Consider the following 18,315-nt stretch of genomic DNA (forward strand, 5'->3'; position numbering starts at 1 on the left):
TTCCTAGGCTCAGAGGGTTCCTGAAGCAGGCCCCAGAGCAGGCTTTGGGACAGGAGCAGCAGCAGCACATCCTGGGGCCATACTCAGATGAGCTGTTTGATGTCCCCCTGAGGAACAGCCCGCTGCAGAGCCTGCAGCGGTCACAGATCGGGCAGAAGCTGCCCCTGAGTCCAGTACTTTCGAGCTCCATATGTTTATTATACAGCAATGAGGGATTTCTGCTCTATGAACCTATGCAAAAGTTACTAGCTGCCCCAGCTAGCAACCTGTATCAGCTAATGGTGGATTGTATGCCAGCAGCGTGGCTCACCCCTCCTCATCCCCCACCACATGGAGTTCAAAATGGCAATTGGGAAATGTAAACAGTAAAAATGCCTTGAAAGTTTTTTTTTTTTTAAATTTGAGAAGACAGATTTTGCTGGGGCCATTCCTGTTTCTTTAAAATAACAACCTTACACTGCCATACCTGTGAGTACACTTCTCTGCAACCACTCAGCTGTGTAATGAGCCACCTGGAACTGTGGTGGGAGGAGCTAGAAATGTTCTCCATTTATAGCTCAGGCCATTTCAGTTACAAGTAGTCCATGTAGTTTGAGATTTTGTCCAGAAATGTGGCAGTGGAGGATGGGGATTAGGAGAAGGTTGTGGAGTTGTGTGTATTTGCATGCAGCCATGACAAGGTGAGCCATGTGGAAGTGAACACAGCATCCTGTTGATTCCCCTCATGGATTCTGACCCAATCTTAGGTCCTGAAAGCTGCAAACTTTTCCTGAAGCAGCAACTCCAGATCAATAGTCACATTGCGGGGAAGGGCGTATTTTCCAGAGCCACCTCAATAGCTGACCAGCCAGATGTGCTGTTTTGGTCACTTTGATTTGAATACTTTGATTGCATAAACTGGAAGATTTCCCACTAGCAGCTTGGAACAACATCTCCTTTGCCAGTCGGGCACCACAAGGACTGATATATCCTTTGAAACATGGAGGGTCTGAAATGATAGAAAAAGCTTTTATAGCATGACCACTGATGGCACACACACACCCAAACCCAAATAGTTCTGCAATTTTTAGGGGGAAAAAACAACTTTGAATTTTAACTTACCATTGTCTCTGCACTTCCTTTGCTGTGTTTAACAAGGCTGTATCCAGGAAGCGTCTGTGATCTGAAGCCTCCTTCTCACACTATATTGAAGTTCAGGTAGGAAAAGAAACATTTTATGTCCTTGAATTGCCTCAAGAATTTTTTCTGTGTTCCTGCACTGAGCTATTTGAGGCAATAACCCTCTGTGTCTTGTCCTGTTCCAGGCTGCACAACCTCCACAGACTGTAGAACCTTCACAACTCACCCACGCTGCAGCACAAGCCTGCTCACCATACCTTCACAGGCAGTTCCAAGAGCAAGTGTTTCCATGATGAACAGATGGTTGAAGTTCTGGACAGGGCCAACGAGCAGGTCCAGTACCAAAGACAGAGGGACTTGTGGCTAGAGGAAAGGTATGACAAGAGGCAAGATTCAGGCTGCACAGCTCGAGGATAGGGTTTCAGTGCAGGTGTAGGCACTTGCTTTGCAGTTCCTGGAACAGGAATGGAGGCTAAGGGAGGAGGACAGAGCTCAACAGAGAGAACTGTTTGAGTGTCTGATATCAATAATGGCTCCTGCTTCATCACTCACATCACGGCCTGAGTCCCTTGTTGTGATGCAGTCCAGAGACAGCTTGGAAAACTCAGTGGCTGTGTAGCAATTGGCCCCCCTGAGCAACAAGGCAGAGCAACTTTGCCCAAGGGAAACTTCCATATTGACCCACTCCCCTGTGGATGCCTCAATCCCCTTCGCTGGTAACAAGTGCACAGTAAATAGGGAAAGGAAAACAGGGGGTCAGGGACATACAACAGGAGTGGGGTTCTGTCTTGTAAATGGTTTCACTGTTTGCACTTGTTCACGCACTTTGTTTTGTGTACGTTTGTTTGTTTTGTTAAGATTCTGCTGCTATGGTGTGTTGGTGTGGTAATGGCTGGTCTGCCTGGCAATGGGTGAATGTTGTATTTTTTCTAATACATGTTTGTAAATAAAGCTTTTTATTTTATCAAGAAAGTTTATTGTTATCACTGTATCACATCATACAATATGCATTTAAAATAATTAAAGGTAAATACATGATCAGGGACAATTAGGAATTAGTATGCAAACACTATTCCTCAATACAGTTGTGTACATCAATCCATACTTCAATCACTTCTTACAATCAATCACCCCCACCCCCATTGATAAATGGTCACATTATTCATAAGTACATTGTATGGCAATCAATCCCCAAGCACAGAAACCATACACTATGAGCCCAATCCCCCCCGAGCACATTCATAATGGTACTATTCCCCTCTTCTCTGGGGTCATGCAAGTCCATAATTTGACAGACAAAGTATCCCTGACTTCTGTTGCCCAGGTGCACCCAGCTCCAGCAGTGGTAGGTGCACTTTCTGGCTGAGTGTACCTCTTCAGTGGGCCCACCCTGTCATAGGTCCATTCAGGGGGAAATGGCTCACCTCTGGCTTCACAAAGGTTGTGAAGAGCACAGCAAGCTACAGTATTGCAATCAGCACTTATGACACTGGCATCCAAACGAGTCTGTAAACATCTCCAATGGGATTTCAATCTGCCAAAAGCACATATAGCAACCATTCTACACCTGCTGAGAGTGTAATTGAACCGGTATGGTTCCATAAGCTAAGGCAAAAGTGGGTATACAGGGTACCCCCGAATAATGGTGGGACAGTAACTCCATTTATTATGTCATTTGACAGGAACAGTGTCCAGCCTCTCCATGAATACAGACTCCCAATTGGTGAAAAACACTGGCACCATTTACTTTTCCAGTGTAACCCACATTAGCATTTATAAATCAATCTCTGTGGTCCATTAGGGCCTGCACTACAATGGAGTAGTACCCTTTGGTTTATGTACTCATGTGCCCCTTGAGGAGGACAAACTATGGGCATGAGTCCCATCAATGGCCCCAGGAAAGTTTGGAAACCCCATTCTTTCAAAGACAGCAGTTATTTCAGGGAAGTCTTTTATGCCTGCCACCTTGGGATAAATCACACACCTGATTGCCTCAGAAACCTCTACCTCCACTTTATCCACAGTCAACTTTTCAACACAGAACTTGTTTGCAATAGGCCTGCAGCAGTCTGGGGTAGCCAGTTTCCAGACAGTTATAGCAACCTGCTTCTGGACCAGGATGGCTGCCCTCATGTGTGTATCTTCATGGTGGAGGGTCCAAGCAAGTTGCTTACAAAGCTCCAGAAATTTAGCCTTCTTCATGCAAAAGTTCTGGACTCATTGCTCACCCCAGGTCTGCATGACAACGTGATCCCACCAGTCTATGCTTGTGACCCTGTTCCGGAACTGCCAGTCTATGTAGGGGACATCAGCGGCTATATTGAGTGTCATGAGCAGCATCAGCTAGTCAGTCTGCCATGGCTGTGTCCTCCTCCTCCTGTTCCTTCATAAGCTCTGTCAGGGACGTTTGGTGGTTCAGAAAACAGCACCAAAATGTCCACTAATGCCTCATGGAATCTCTGCCCATTTCCTGACACAGAAGTGAAAGTACAAGCAGGATAACTTCTTCAAAAGACTCCTCCATGTTGGTGACTCAAGTACCTGGGAGCACACAGACCAAAATGACTACTTGGCCAGGATGGGCAGGGATAGTGTCCCTAGCCTCTGTTTGCCAGAAGCTAGGAATGGGCAACAGGGAATGGATCACTTGATGATTACCTGCCTCTGTTCATTCCCTCTGGGGAACCTGGCATTGGCCACTTTTGGAAGACAGGATTCTGGGCTAGATGGACCTTTGGTCCGACCCAGGATGGTTGTTCTTATGTTCCTGGCAGGATGTGTTGGTGGACTGTTCAAACTTCCTGTAATATGCAGGATGGACAGTCAAGTTTTCCCACAGTGCACCATGGTTAAAGAGCTAGAGCAGCCACATCTCAGGAGGCCACTATGGAGTCTGGGATATGGTCGGTTTGCTTCAGGTCTATGTGCTGCAGTGTGGATACCAAAGCCCCAGGTTCAAGCCTGGGTTAGAAAATTCTTAACGTACGGTTAACAATCAGAGTAGATGCTCAAACCTTTGGGTTCTCTAGCTGACTTGAGTTCCACTAACCTTGGGCTTATATTAGAGTGTAGACATGGGTGCCAAAATGGCTTTTTGCTTCTACTTATATTTCCCAAAACTCATTGTTTTGTCCCCAGAGTCAGGATGACCTCCTGCTGTTCTTCCCTTCCTGTTGATTTCTCATCCCCCTGCTGATTCGTAAATAAATGAGGTTGCCATTGTTTTGATTCCATAATGCTTAGTTTGCACTGGAGACAGGTAGGTAGCTACCTTCCCTGCTCTCTGGGAGAAAGCCTGTTTCTCCCTTTGTTTGGTCACAGACTTTAAAGCATAATATCAGTGAGTGTCCATAATTCCTCATGTAGTGTTAATACATACATTTCACAGTTATATTAATCACCAGTGTACTATCAGCTTTCATAAAAGACCTGACTCAATACATTTTTATAATACAGTAATATTGTTTATAGTCAGTTGATTCAATTGATTTTTTTCTTTGGGATTCAGACTCCCTGTTCTCCCCCAGACAGTGCTGATCCACACTAGCTTTTTAAAAATCTCTTCCTTTTTCCAGCCTTAACAAAACAATAAAATACAAAGGAAAATGCATGGAAAATGAAAGAATGCTCTGATTTCCATTGTAGGAGCAACATCAATCTTTCACTGGATCATAAAAACACAACCTCACAGCTGCACTCTGAAGAGGCAGTAACCAGCAGAAAGGCTCTACAACTGTGTAAAGCCATTGCTGGCCAATAAATAGAAGAGAGAGGTGGCATTCATGACCCATGATGAGGGAGAGGGAGTGCAAACTGGAAATGGAGAACAAGGACCTCACTGGGCTCATTCAGCACTGCATTTTACTTTAGCTTTGCTGCCAGCATGAAGACAGCTACAGCATCAGGCCTTTGCCACCCACCTCTCTTGAGCAGAACTCTACCTATCACACATTTACAGGGTTAGTTCAATCTGAGGTCCCCTATGAGCACACTTGATTGGGGCATCCTCCCAAGTAATCATTCATTTGGTCACCACACACCCAACGTTATTAAATCTGCATGATGTATGTATAAAATTGCACACAAAACTACATTAAAAGAACACTATTAAGGTTGCAAAGTTAAGCACTCACAAGGTAGGAAATGCCAAAGTTAAGGCTGCCTGTGCAACCTTAATTTGGCCCACTGGAGGTACGGATTATGATACCATCTTTAAATACGTGATCATATTCTATTTTTTATTTAAAAAAAAAAAAAGCCTGCCTCATTCAGTGCACAGGATATGCGGTGCTCATTTAATGACCAGCTATGAAACATTTTGTTTTCCTCTCATTGATCAATGTATGGCACCATGCCTCATTTACTATACACTATTCAAACATTGCTATGAATTATTTCATTTCCTCATGGGCTTTTCTATGGTGCTTATCATCACTATAGTATTTGAGTGTTTCAGAAACATTAATTTATCTTCACAAGACACCTGTGAAGTGAGGGGGATGGTATTATTCTCCATTTTACGGATGAAGAAGTGAGGCACAGAGTGATTAAGGTAAAAAACATCCACTAGTTTTGGGTACCAAATTCAGATGTCTAGGGGATCTGATTTTTCAGAACACTTAACATTATAGATCACTTTATATGTATTCAAGCACAGCTCCCAATGACTTCAGTTGCAGCTGTGAGTGCTCAACATTTCTGCAAATCAGGCCCCACAGTCTCAAGTTGGGCACCCAAAAAATGAGAAACACACAATTAATGGTCACCTTTGAAAAGCTTGGTTTAAGTAACTTGCTTAGCTTCCTACAAGAACTCAGTGTCAGAGACAAGGACAGAATCCAGTTCTCCAGGATAGCATTCATCTACCTTACCCACGTCCTTTCTTTTCCTGCAATCGCTACCTCATTCACAATAAACCTTCCAATTTCTGTAATAAATGAGATACAGGTCCTAAAGACAACAGTCTCCTTCACTACATTTCCTAACTTGTGAATGCTTGACTTTACATATTGTAAAATATTTTAATATAGTTTTGTGTGTAATTTCCTGTTGTTTTTTTTTAAAAGAAAGCAACCTGAGCGCCCCCCCCCCCCGCGCGAAATTCCATCCTGTGGCACCATATTGGTACCCACATGGGTCATTAGCACTGGTGGAACTTTTAGATCCATTGCACAGTCCTCTGACACTTGAGATATCAGAATAACTGGCACAAGAGTATTTTGTCATCCTTTATGTTATTGTGGACCAGTACTAGAAGAGGATCAAACACATACTTTAGAAAAACAGTTTTATTTATTTATTTAGGAAGTTTTAACAAGTTTACAAATCCTTATCATGTAAACATCAGAAACAGAAGAATCATTACAGCAGCTGACTTTTGTTTAAAGAGACTTATACTGTAGTATTGTCATCAGATCTTTCTATTTAACAGGGTGTTACTATATTACAGAATGAACATTATTACAGTGCCTATAGTATGTCATTTCTAGTGATTTTATTAAGTTGAGTGAAATCTCAATATACACATATTTAACAGACCAGGTATGTCTATTAAATGTTAATATTGGAAAAAAATGGACAGGTATGCTGGGTTATTTTGCAGATGAATGTACTTTGAGTACTTTATAAAAGGTAACAATATCTAAACACCTATCTATCCTCTGTCTGTTTTGCTGGGTACATAATTGGTGTGTTATTTTTCTATTAACCACAACCTCCCATATTTTTTGAACCATTCCTCAATGGTTGGGCTATTTTTCTTTTTCCCGTGAGAGGCTACCATTAGCTGAGCAGGTACAGGCAGATAAGAGACTAATTCTTAATTTCCTCTTGTGTGATCATTTCCGCTAGGAAGCCCTGGGTGGATTACCAAGGGTAATAAATATCCAAATAAATATTTGTGATATTTGGTTGCAGATTGCATCCCAATACTCTTTAATGAGTGGACACATCCACTCTATATGCATAAAAATCCCCTCTTTCACCATCATTTCTCCAATATTTATCTCTATTCAGTCTATCTATATATTTTTAACTTGACTGGAGTGAGGTGCCATTGAAACAGTATCTTAAAGAAATTTTCCTTTATTGTGCTAAAGACTGAGATTGCTGGTCCTCTGTTCCAGATCAAACCACATTTCTCTGGGGTAATTTGTCTATCCACATCCCTTTCCCAGCATGCAATATATGGACACTTTTTCGTTAGGAAAGCTGTCTCCAAAAATTGATATAAATTTGTTAAAATTGTTATTTGTTTATTTTCTAATTGACCAGACACCATTGCTTCTGTTAAATTTAGCTTTCTATATAAAACAGTGTGAACCCGAGTGCCTGGAGGGGCCACGCTGAAAATGCTTACTCAGGGCAAACTGCAAGGAATAAGGCAGACAATCCCCCAAACTGGTGGTTTGTTCTATAATTAGATTCACCACGCCAGGAGCCAAACAGATTCTGTAATATCGCACTGGTTATCAAGAAGCCACAATACAGACCCCTTTAAGCAATCCAGCCTTTGGCTCCCACCCAGACAGCCAAGTCTAATGTAGTGAAAGATTACTGAAAACTTTATTTGCCATACTTAAAGTTCTACCCATTCCAAAGGACCAGACACATTGCCCACCAGGTCAATGAATATTTCAGATCTCACCCAAATACATGCTTACAGCTAATCCTTATTAACTAAATCTAAGATTTATTAATAAAAAAGAAAGTTATATATAGTTAAGAGATCAATATACATAAAAATGTGTGTAAAGTCCTTAGGTCAGTTTCATTGCAGAGATGGTGAGGCTGCTGATTTGTAAAAGTCTTTCTGGAACCAATTTAAAAGGTTATAGTACAATATGCAGTCCAGGTACAGAGTTGGTTCAAATCCTTCCATGAAAATTCCAGGGTGAATCCAGAGTAAACCTGGAGACCTAAGTCTTAGGGCTTAGAATTTCCCTGTCAAAATTTAAGCAGATCTGAGATAAAAAAGATCAGGCCTGAAGCTTTCTTTATAGTTCTCTAGCAGGCTGATAGCCTCTTGACAGCAATTGTCACAGCAGGGCCTTCCTGGAATGAAGAATAGGTAATGTATATTCTTGCTTTGAATAATATTCTGTCTCCTATGCAAACACAGGTAACTAGTTGTATTAATTAACATAGGGCAATTAACAATTCAAACTATCAAGGCAGTTTATTATGACTTAATTAAATTGAAGATGTAAATAACATTATTAATTCCTACAGTATCTTTGAGTCAATAGAATACAGTAATGAATCATTAAAAGACAGGAATAGGATTTTAGCATCTACAAGTGAATTAGATCACACTGTTAAACTTCTAACAAGATATAGGCAAACACAGTCGAATACAATTAGCATTTACTCTTGATTCTCTAACACTACCAGCAAACATGTTAAAGATTCGAGTCTAGTACACTTCTTTGAAATGCACATAAAAGTAGATTGTCTTGATTACATTTCAATGCCTCCTGTTAAGTTATTATGGGTCCCTCACAATTGACCAGTCAGTCAGTATTACAAATTCCCAAATTTTGAAGCTCTCTAGTTTCTGGATTATTTGCAAGGGAGAAACCCACACTTTTGCCAGTGGGTTTCACAAATATTTCACAGAGGAATAGTGAGACTCAGAAATCTTGGGTTCCTGCCCAGGTTCCATAGGAGAGTGTTCTTTAGCAAGCACCGACTCTTCTGCTTGTTTCACTGTCCCTTGATACCCTTCTGTGTCATCCACTGGACTCTCACTGTCCAATGCCTGTCTCTTCCCCTCCAGCTCCTCAGGTCTTTTTCCCAGTCCTATTTTCCTTGCCTAGCCAGTCTCAATTGCCACTCCTTGGGCTTCTCATACCAGTCCCAGTCTTCTTGCCTAGCCGGTCTTAGTCTCCTTCTCTGGGCTCACTGTCTGAGTCCCAATCTCCCCCAAATCACTGTGTGTCTCCCCCTCTCCCAACCACTCCCTATCTCCTTGCCCACCAAACCCCAGTTTCTCCCCCTCCCAGTTCCTCATCTGATCTGTCTGTCCCCTCCCATCACACTTTCCCAGTCACTCTCACAAGGTTCCTCATCCAATCTCAGTCACTCCCTCACACCTTCCATGCCTCTTTGTTCCAGGCTCTTTTCCCAGCCAGTGCCAGTTCTTCCTCTGCAACCCAGCTCCTTGTCAGAACTTTCTTTCCTCCCCTTTCCCTCCGTTTCTCCCCAGGACCTAGTCAGATTCCTTCTTCAGTCAGTCCCAGTGTCCACAAACTCCTCCTCTGATCTCAGTGAGCTCAGCATTCCCCACCCTCAGCCAACTGGCTTCCAGTCCCCCACCCCATTTCCCTTATGGGCTCCCAGTCCCCTCACCCAACCAGTCCCCAAACTTCCCTTCTCCCCCAACCAGTTCCACCTCCCCTCCCATTGGCTCCTAGTCAGTCTCCCACTCCACTTCCCAGTCACAGTTTATCTTCCTCCAGTCCCAAGTCTCACCAGAATCCTTATCCCAATCTACTCCTTTCCCTCCCCACAGCCTGGCTTTTGTCCCCTCTGCATTCAAATCAGATAGCTTCCTCTTTCCAGTGTCCTGGGTGCCAGCAGTGGGGTGACTGAGAGCACAAGAGAGACAAGATCCTTGCTCTTAGTTCTGGTGCCTAGCACCACCACATTCTGGAGCCGCTATTATAGGGAAAGTCCTTCTGTGGCCCTGTAGAATGCTCAGTCGCTCTACGGGGATGGTGCATGTGCAGTCTGGTCAGCACTAGGAGCTGTGAGAGGCTCAGACATGTTCAGCGAGGATGGTATATTTGGAAATAGAAAAGGAGGACTTGTGGCACGTTAGAGACTAACAAGTACTCCTGTTCTTTTTGCGGATACAGACTAACATGGTTGCTACTCTGAAACCTGTCATATTTGGAAATGTTAGCTGTTAATCTGTAACAAGTCTCTACTAAGCATGTGAAAACTGAGCTTACAAAGGCTTATAACGTGGCCAAATTTGGGTGGATTTTCAGCAGGATAGCAAAATGCACATCCCCGACACAACGGTTACCCACTGCCAAATTTCAAGAACCTGTTCCAAAGCACAAGGGTTCTAGAACTTTTCAAAGAAAAAGTCTCAAGTATTCTTAACCTGGGCAAAACAACATATTTTTTCCTAGTCTCATTTTCAGAAATGGCTGAAATTTTCAACAACAAAAAGAAAAAGAAAGAAAGAAAGAAAAAATTAGCCTGAGGCAGACATCTATCATGGAAAATTTCAGCCCAAACAATTAAATGTTGGTGCTGCCAGCCCCTCCCATAATAAATAACATACATTAGTATTGCTAATAAAAATATACAAAATCCCAAGAATTGTACCAAACCAGAATATTTTTAGGCTGGGGGCTGTGGGGGAATGACACTGAGGTTTCCTGTCAAAGGGTCTCCCGTTCTTTGCAAACAACTCTCACCTCAGACCTGACAAACTCACTACACCAAACACAAGCCTTGCAGCATATTTATAAAGAGTAGCATGTGAGGTATCCACAGAAAGTTTGTAACTTATCAAGATTCATAATCATGGTGAGATGTATGTACAGGTAATATTTAAGGAATAATGTAACTATATTGAAAGTATGCTTTAGAGTCTTGGGCTAAAAGTTAGTCACCAGTGGACAATATGTCTTGGTGATGGACATTCACAGAGGAGGGAATTGTAACCACTATCTGTTTAGCAAGTGATGTAATGCAAGGCTCAATTGTCTAGCCTTGCTGCTCCCCAAGACTATCAACAGAAAACCACCACAGACAACTACAAACAATCAAAACCACTTGGAGGTAAACAAAGGAACACTACAACAGACAGAGGTTTGCCCTGTCTGTGAATAAAGACAAAACATGGTTTCAGTATAACAGATTCTTTGGATTCTTTGACTGAAGAGACATCTTGGGAAGTAGAGACATTCTCATGAAAAACTGGATCCTCGTTCCTGTGAAGCCAGCCAGTTCAGCAATAGACTGCACTTTAGATAGAAAAGGTAACTGTCAATAACTGTAGACGTAAGTTTGCGTTTTGTTATTTATTTTGTATAGTAACCATTTGTTTCTGTCACTACCTCTTGTTTCTAGTTAACTCTCCAATCTTTCTTAAATAAATCTACTTTTGTTTAATTATAAGTGCTCACAAGTGCTGTGTGATATACAAGAGCAGTGGTTTAAGGTAAAACTAGTAAACTTGGGCACACTGCTCCTTTGGGACAGAGGATCTGAGATTTCTGTGAGTAGTCAGTGTCAGGGGCTGGATATCACAGAGGAACGATTCGAAGGGACTTGGGGACTGTGATGCCCCTGTTGTTAACCTGCAAGGCAAAGACAAGGCTGGCATAGACCAGAGTGCTTGAGAGGTTGCTGGTGTTAGGGAACTGACACCCAACTAGGCACAGGCAAGACTCCTGCACACTAGAGTCAAGATGTAGCAAGGAGAACTCACAGCCCTGGATGCCCTGAGAACCATCACAGGAGGCAGTAAGAGACAGGCAAATTGGGGATTGGGGAGGATGCTGAAAGGGAAGAAATCCGGTATAATGAGGATGGGAAGGCTGAGAGGAGACGTGTATGAACAGGAAATATCAGATAGCATGAAGCTATGGGGACAAAGGAAGCACCTGGATGGTTGCAGCACTGGGGAAATGGAGGAAATTCTGATAAAAGCTTGAGTAGCCCCTGGGAGAGGGACATGAAGATAGCCGTGGTTGGTGGCAGAAACAGCCCCCAGAAGGTGGATGGTGTCCTGAAAGAAACTTTACTTAGGCCAGGAGCCTGGGAAATTCAGTCCACAGGAGTCTCTAGAAAACCTGGCAGTTTCTTATTCACAGTTTCAAGGGCAAGTGGCATGTGTAACAATATGTGATACTCCATAGTTAGAGGTACCATTAGAAAATAGAAAATGAAATTATTTATCAGATGTTCCACTTTTATTTTACCAGAGTGACAAAGGCTCCCATAAACTTCACTAGAAAAATGTCATATTTAAATGGGTTGAAGCAGTCTCATTAGCTCTGCAGCATTTGGTTTTGAAAGGAGCAGAACAGAGAGGGACTATATGTTATGTTTTAAGTAGAACATGCAACTTCACAAGCTAAAAGTGCTTCTGTATTTATTTTTCCAAAATGTCAAACCTGCCAATTCTTTTTCACAAGCCGTAACGACTCATTGATTTTAGTGAAAATATTATGTTCTGGGAAAATGCATAAACTGAGTAATCCACACAGAAACTGGTAGAATTCACAAAGGCTCTCAGGAATGAAACCCTATGAATGAGCATTGTGGATCAAAGCTGGGGAATGGAACTTGCAAGTGGAAGGAATGCTCAGCGACATCAGGGAGAATGACTGCAACATGTTGTCACTCCTCTGCCATGTGGTTGTAATGTCGAGACCTTAGAGCGTTCAGTTTGTTGTCGGAAGAGAAATCAGTGATACAGAGTCTGGGTATTTTCTTAGTGTAACTTGTTTTACTAACACTATATACACCAGTCCTTCAACAGAGGTGATCACAAGTGCCACACAGGCAAATCCCTCTTTCAAAAATCTCAGCCCAAATCCCAGTGCCCAATTCCCAGGAAGCAACTCTACTCCTGGTGTTGACTCTAGATAGAGAGAATAAGGTGGAGAGCTAACTCTCTTGCTGTTTACTGCAGCTTCTAGAAAGAACCTGCACCCCACAACTAACAAAATATGGCGTTTCTTCAAAGACTATATGTTGCTCAAACCCTAAGGGTATGTCTACACTAGGAAATTAGGTCGAATTTATAGAAGTCGGTTTTGTAGAAAGCGGTTTTATACAGTTGATTGTGTGTGCCCCACACAAGTGCTCTAAGTGCATGTAGTCGGCGGAGTGTGTCCACAGTACTGAGGCAACCGTCGACTTCCGGAGCGTTGCACCGTGGGTGGCTATCCCACAGTTCCCGCAGTCTCCGCCGCCCATCTGAATTCTGGGTAGAAATCCCAGTGCCTGATGGGGCTAAAACATTGTCGCGGGTGGTTCTGGGTACATATCGTCAGGCCTCCGTTCCCTCCCTCCCTCCCTCCATGAAAGGGGCAGACAATCATTTTGCACCTTTTTTCTTGAGTTATCTCAGACGCCATACCACGGCAAGCATGGAGCCCGCTCAGCAAACCGTCACCATATGTCTCCTGGGTGCTGGCAGACGTGGTACTGCATTGCTACACAGCAGCAGTTCATTGCCTTTTGGCAGCAGACAGTGCAGTATGACTGGTAGCCATCGTCAGCGTAGTCCTGGGTGCTCTTTTAATCGGGCACCTGGGCAAACATGGGAGTGACTCAGCCAGGTCATTTCCCTTTTAAGTTTCGTTTCGTGTCAATTCAGTCCTACCAGCAGTGCACTGTCTTTTAACCTTCAGCCAGCAGAAGATGATGGCTAGTCGTCATACTGCACCGTCTTCTGCCGAGCACCCAGGAGATGATGACGGCTAGCGGTCGTACTGCACAGTCTGCTGCCAGCAAGATGTATAAAGATAGATGAAGTGGCTCAAAACAAGAAATAGACCAGATTTGTTTTGTATTCATTTTCTCCTCCTTCCCTCTGTGAAATCAACGGCCTTCCAAACCCAGTTTTGAGTTCTATCCTTGATGTTCTGAGTTCTATCCTTGAGGGAGCCATTCAGTTTCTCTCAAAGCCACCCCTTTTGTTGATTTTAATTCCCTGTAAGCCAACCCTGTAAGCCATGTCATCAGTTGCCCCTCCCTCCATCAGGGCAATGGCAGACAATCGTTCCACGCCTTTTTTCTATGCAGACGCCATACCACGGCAAGCATGGAGCCCGCTCAGATCACTTTGGCAATTAGGAGCATATTAAACACCACGCGCATTATCCAGCAGCATATGCTGCACCAGAACCTGGCAAAGCGATACCGGGCGAGTAGGCGACGTCAGCGCGTGACGAGGACATGGACACAGACTTCTCTCAGAGCAGGGGCCCTGCCAATGTGGGCATCATGGTGCTAATGGGCCAGGCTCATGCGGTGGAACGCCGATTCTGGGTTCGGGAAACAAGCACAGACTGGTGGGACCGCACAGTGTTGCAGGTCTGGGACGATTCCCAGTGGTTGCAAAAGTTTCGCATGCGTAAGGGCACTTTTATGGAACTTTGTGACTTGCTTTCCCCTGCCCTGAGGCACAAGAATACCAAGATGAGAGCAGCCCTCACAGTTGAGAAGCGAGTGGTGATAGCCCTGTGGAAGCTTGCAATGCCAGACAGCTACCGGTCAGCCAGGAATCAATTTGGAGTGGGCATATCTACTGTGGGGGCTGCTGTGTTGCAAGTAGCCAACGCAATCAAAGATCTGCTGATATCAAGGGTAGTGACCCTGGGAAATGAGCAGGTCATAGTGGATGGCTTTGCTGCAATGGGATTCCCTAACTGTGGTGGGGCCGTAGACGGAACCCATATCCCTATCTTGGCACCGGAGCACCAAGCCGGCGATCACATAAACCGCAAGGGGTACTTTTCAATAGTGCTCCAAGCAGTGGTGGATCACAAGGGACATTTCACCAACATCAATGTGGGATGGCCGGGAAAGGTACATGACGCTCGCATCTTCAGGAACTCTGGTCTGTTTCAAAAGCTGCAAGAAGGGACTTTATTCCCAGACCAGAAAATAACTGTTGGGGACATTGAAATGCCTATATGTATCCTTGGGGACCCAGCCTACCCCTTAATGCCATGGCTCATGAAGCCATACACAGGCAGCTGGACAGTAGTCAGGAGCTGTTCAACTACAGGCTGAGCAAGTGCAGAATGGTGGTAGAATGTGCATTTGGACGTTTAAAAGTGCGCTGGCGCAGTTCACTGACTCGGTTAGACCTCAGCGAAACCAATATGCCCACTGTTATTACTGCTTGCTGTGCACTCCATAATATCTGTGAGAGTAAGGGGGAGACGTTTATGGCGGGGTGGGAGGTTGAGGCAAATCGCCTGGCTGCTGGTTTCGCACAGCCAGACACCAGGGCGGTTAGAAGAGCACAGAAGGGCAAGGTGCGCATCAGAGAAGCTTTGAAAACCAGTTTCATGACTGGACAGGCTGCGGTGTGAAAGTTCTGTTTGTTTCTCCATAATGAAACCCACCGCCCCTTGGTTCACTCTGCTTCCCTGTAAGCTAACCACCCTCCCCTCCTCCCTTCGATCACTGCTGTCAGAGGCAATAAAGTCATTGTTGCTTCACATTCATGCATTCTTTATTCATTCATCACACAAATAGGGGGATAACTACCAAGGTAGCCCCGGGAGGGGTGGTGGAGGAAAGAAGCACCAGGAGGGGTGGTGGAGGAGGGAAGGACAAGGCCACACAGCACTTTAAAAGTTTAAAACTTTAAAACTTATTGAATGCCAGCCTTCCGTTGCTTGGGCAATCCTCTGGGGTGGAGTGGCCGGAGGCCCCCCCACCGCGTTCTTGGGCGTCTGGGTGAGGAGGCTATGGAACTTGGGGAGGAGGGCGGTTGGTTACACAGGGGCTATAGCGGTGGTCTGTGCTCCTGCTGCCTTTCCTGCAGCTCAACCATATGCTGGAGCATATTGGTTTGATCCTCCAGCAGCCTCAGAATTGAATCCTGTCTCCTCTCATCACGCTGCCACCACATTTGAGCTTCAGCCCTCTCTTCCGCCCGCCACCTCTCCTCCCGGTCATATTGTGCTTTCCTGCACTCTGACATTGTCTGCCTCCACGCAGTCGTCTGTGCTATGTCAGTGTGGGAGAACACCAGAAGCTCAGAGAATATGTCATCACGAGTGCGTTTTTTTCGCCTTCTAATCTTCACTAGCCTCTGGGAAGGAGAAGATCCTGTGATCATTGAAACACATGCAGCTGGTGGAGAAAAAAAAAGAGGCAGTGGTATTTAAAAAGACACATTTTTTAGAACAATGGCTACACTCTTTCACGGTAAACCTTGCTGTTAACATTACATACACAGCACATGTGCTTTCGTTCCAAGGTCGCATTTTGCCTCCCCCCGCCACGTGACTAGCCCCTCACCTCCCCATCCCCCCTTCCATCTCCATTGAAGGAGTCAAAGAACACGGCTGGGGTCGTGGTGGCTGAACCCCCTAAAATGGCATGCAGCTCATCATAGAAGCGGCATGTTTGGGGCTCTGACCCGGAGCGGCCGTTTGCCTCTGGTAGGCTTGCCTCAGCTCCTTAAGTTTCACGCGGCATTGCTTCGGGTCCCTGTTATGGCCTCTGTCCTTCATGCCCTGGGAGATTTTGACAAATGTTTTGGCATTTCGAAAACTGGAACGGAGTTGGACTAGATGACCTCCTGAGGTCCCTTCCAACCCTGATAGTCTATGATTCTATGATTCTGATAGCACGGATTACTTTCCCCATACAGCGATCAGATCCCATACCTCCCATTCGGTCCATGCTGGAGCTCTTTTGTGATTCTGGGACTCCATCATGGTCACCTCTGCTGATGAGCTCTGGCCGGCGTGGCAAGCTGCAGGTGACCATGCAAACAGGAAATTGAAATTCAAAAGTTCGCAGGCCTTTTCCTGTCTACCTGGCCAGTGCATCTAAGTTGAGAGTGCTGTCCAGAGCAGTCACAATAGAGCACTCTAGGATAGCTCCTGGAGGCCAATACCGTCTAATTGCGTCTACAGTACCCCAAATTCGACCCGGCAAGGCCGATTTAAGCACTAATCCACTTGTCAGAGCTGGATTAAGGAAATCGATTTTAAGAGCCCTTTAAGTCGAAAAAAAGGGCTTCATCGTGTGGACGGGTGCAGGTTTACATCGATTTAACGCTGCTAAATTCGACCTAAACTCCTAGTGTAGACCAGGGCTAAGAAAAGCAACTTGTAAGACTAAGTGTAATAGCACTATTTGATTACTTTTATGTTGAGCTCTAAGAATGGAACCCCAGCCACAAGAAAAGCAGGAATCCATGATGGCAGCTGAGTGGGCAAAATGTTTGAAGGTCTGAGAATGGTACAGTATGGTTGTGTAACTATACAGCACAGGCTGAGATCATGTAACAGAACTTTGTGATCAGCATGTAGTACCTAGACAAAAGGAATTAAAAGCTATACATTGTAAGTACAGCAACCCCTTACTGGAACCTCATGACTGCAATGTATGTATAGAGACCTAGGAATAGAATTCTGACTAGACAGCATGTTCAGAGACTCAAGAATTAGATCCCAAAGATGGGTGGGCCATTGGAGACTCAGTAGAGGAACTCCACATGTGAGATCTGAGACTAGAACCTTATGAACAGGGCACGTATGCCAAAACTACCAATGGAACCCTATACACACCATGCACAAGGGCCCAGGAATGGGACTCTACAAAAAAGCAACCTGTTCTGAGACCCACTTTTTCACTCTAATTTGAACTGTGGTAGTGGCACATAATAAGAGCTATGAATGGTATGCTGTGAGCAGGTCAGTTAGGTCAAGACTGAGAAAAAGAACTTGGAAGTAGGTGATGGATTCAGAGACCTCGGCATGCAACATGTGATGAGAGTTGAGAGCAGCTCGTGCACAGAACAGACCAGGTATTGGAATTAGAACACTGGAATGTGTGGGCTGGGTCAAGACCTGGAAATCTGGAAGTGAACAATATGCTGAGACCCAGAAATGACAACCTGGTCAAGACCTGGGAATAGAACCTTGTGTGTAGCACAAGCCAAGACACAAGATTGGAGCCTTGCAAGTGATTGGCACACTTAGAGACCCAGGAGTGCAAGTGGGTTGAACATACTGAGTGGTGAAGTCAGATCAAACCAAAAAATGGAAGCCTGAGTATGCAGAAAATACTGAGATCTGGAAATGGAGCCCTGACAGAAACCTGGACATGAACTGTTGAGACAAGGAGGTAACTGCAAACTCTTGGAGAACAGGTTGTTGTGATGTCAGGCACATTCAGAGAGAGGAGTGGATCTCTATGCAAGACATGTTTTGGCCCTGTGGGATAGGACCTTCTGCGACCTGACCAGACAGAACCCTGTGCCCGTAGAACACCTTCTTACCCTGGGGGACAGAACATGGGACTGCCTTGCTTCGTTTCTGATGGCCGCTCATTGCTGGGGGCACCAGCAGAGACCTTGGGCTGGGTGACAAAACCCTGTGATGTAATTACTGGGTGTTGTGTAGAGTAGACCATGGGATGGAGGGAGGCACAGCCTGGAGAGAGGGACGAACTGCATGGGGGGAAGCCTGT

This window comes from Chelonia mydas, chromosome 3, assembly GCF_015237465.2.
Source record: "Chelonia mydas isolate rCheMyd1 chromosome 3, rCheMyd1.pri.v2, whole genome shotgun sequence".
Classification (NCBI taxonomy): domain Eukaryota; kingdom Metazoa; phylum Chordata; order Testudines; family Cheloniidae; genus Chelonia; species Chelonia mydas.